This window comes from Pinus tabuliformis, chromosome 4_1 (assembly GCF_031772625.1).
Source record: "Pinus tabuliformis cultivar Carrire ecotype Pingquan chromosome 4_1, CPIR1, whole genome shotgun sequence".
Lineage (NCBI taxonomy): Eukaryota > Viridiplantae > Streptophyta > Pinopsida > Pinales > Pinaceae > Pinus > Pinus tabuliformis.
Genome location: NC_142303.1, coordinates 471,770,968 through 471,773,860, shown reverse-complemented (window position 1 = coordinate 471,773,860; position 2,893 = coordinate 471,770,968).

Below are 2,893 nucleotides of genomic sequence, written 5' to 3'. Positions count from 1 at the left end.
TTTCTTGTAATATGATCCCCTTGGTAGAGTTATTACCTAGAGGTTTGAGTGTAGCTCATTTTCTATATGGTGTCTTATTATTCTTCTTCTATTAGTGGTTGAGAAAAGGTCACATGTTCGTTGTCATGCTCACAATGGAGTTGTCTTATATTTTGTGTCATGGATGTTGAGCATCAAGAGAATGAGGTTGGCTTTATTGCATCTGGTAATCTGAAGAATGAATATGGAAAAAGAAGTATGCAAAAAATTGGAAAGAGGTTGAGCATGTAAAATATTGCCATGGAAGTAGTTGAGTTAAGGCCATAGAGCAAAATTTATAGTATTTCTTAGGCTTTTACAACGGGTTATATTGTCAATATGTTTGTTTAGCATGAAGGTATTTTATAGAAAGATTGGAGTTTAGCTTTAAGACATTTCATCTAAATATTGAGCTTAACATGCTAATAGACTAATTTCATTATATACACAATAGTTAAAATGACTTGATAAAGAGTTTGAGAGATGATTTGTTGTCTAAGATATAAAAGTCATTGATGCACATAAAAAAAGTATCCTCTTTTATACATCTTACTAGAAACAAAATCAAAAGATCTAACAATTATTGTAACATGTATTATTTTTCTCTATAAAAAAAATCATTATATTTCATATCAAAATATATGTTGTGTTGACTCCTAGGTCCTCAAAAAATGAAAACTAGTCCATTGGACCATATAATTAGGAAATCAAAACATACTAGTCCATGTTATATCAAAACACATATGTTAACTTGGAAAAAAACAAGGCACTTTTTTAGGGAGATTAATGAAAGTTGAAATGCAAGCATAATTAAAAGAGAGTTTTAATACCCACAAATTTGAGTAGAAGGTAAAATGAAAAGCATGAAAAATATAAAAATATAAAAGTATAAAAAAATTTCATTTGAGGAGCTCAGGGGATTTGAAATTCTAGACTTGGTTGTCACCATTTGCTGAGGTACAATACATAAAGAGCGCATTAACATCGAATTGTGGTCGTGGTGGTCATGGGTGGAAAGTCAGGCGTAACGAAATGAACGACTCTGAGCGCCAACTAAGTTACTGTTAGAAGGGCCCACCACCCGATGAACGAATGTAAGCAATAAAGTTGAGGAATTATTCTGAAAGGACCATATTGTCTCTCCATTTAAACTGAAAGTAATATAATATTTACACCCATCAAAATCTATTCCCCTGCACGTAAATTAACTTCTTACAGTGCTCCATAAAAGATCCCTTGCACTCAAAACGTTTTCCATCTCTATATATTTGTTGTCACTTACACCGAGGGGTTAAATTTGACGCCCGTATCTCCGTATTTGGCATTTTTACACGTAAAATACCTTCTATTTCAAAATCTCCACGTCATTTGTAACTTGCCAATAATTTTTCAAAACGTCAATATGACGGGCATATTAAAAAATGAAAAGTTTTAATTTATATATATATATATATATATATATAACCTTGAGCTGAAGAATCGAGATACCGTGGTTAAAATTTAAACGTGAACGGTGAGACTCGAGACTCAGAGAGAATCATCGTGAATTGTGATTCATTAATCTTATTTAATGATCCTTGGATCCGTATCGCAACAACTTGGCAAGTTACAACTATCCGGACAAATTCATAAATGTCAACTTCCAGTTTTCAAGGGGTAAATGGCATAGCAATTAATCTCGTTAGTGACTTCCCAGCTACCCACTGCCTAGTTATGTTACAAACTTACGGTGATTTGCTTGCAAGTTGCAACTTCCAACTCCAAGTGCTGAATTCTAGTGAGGAGCAGGGGCATAGGCAAAACTCTGCAAAGTCTGGAACTTTGAATGCTACAGAACCTAGAATTCAGCCGACCAAGTAACTAGTAAGTGATAGCCATAGACATTCTTTCACACTACTTATATTTGAGAGGGATGCTCTACTCCTCTATTCGTTTATATTTGAGAGGGATGCTCTACTCCTCTATTCGTTTTTCTATCAGGCAGTAGTGTTTTATTTTTTTATTTTTTAATAAATTGGATCTTTCTCTATCTTGCTTGGCTTTTTGTATTTTGATTGTGGTTTTATTATTCTATGATGGGTGTGTTATATTTGTCGCAACATTGATACATTGATAGAGAAAGAAACCCTAGAATATAAAAAATATATGAACGCATGGATAACAATTTCTTCCTATCATCTTTACCCTCACGCCTAGCTTGAAGGACTTGTGGCTCAGATTGATGAAAGCCGGTATATATGGGCCATGAAAAAGTTTATATATATAAGTTGCATTGGAATATGTGCTACACTTTAGAGGGAAAGCCAAGGGATATTTAAAAATTATAATAAAATTATTACAACTATAGTTCTCATTTCTGACCTATACGCCATAGCCATACATTCAATATTAAACACTGATAATCCTGAAACCCTCTCTAAGGGAAATGAAAAGAAATCCTAATTCAATTTTGCGAATAGAACCCGAGCAATGTTAAGGAAACCTAAAAGAAGAATTCACAAGGAGCAGTATACTGACAACGGACTTGGCATCTAACCTGTACAAAACCAAAAAACAATAAAAAAAATTGTTAGGGTTTCTACAGCTTCGGGAAAATAAACCACACTCGTAAAATTTTGCGACTAGGATAAAAGAAAACCAATAAGAAGAGGACCTTTACCTGCAACCAGAGAGGATCATAATTCCTCCTCTATAGCCACAGTAACTTATTGGAGTTGATAGAGAGATTAGATAGAGTAATGGTATTTCGAAGAATTGTTGGAAGTTGGGAAAGGAATTTACCCATGTGATGATTAGCCACTAGTTATATTTTACAATATTTTGAACGAATAAACTCATATTTATCATGCAATTATTCTAAATGGATATAGGCGAG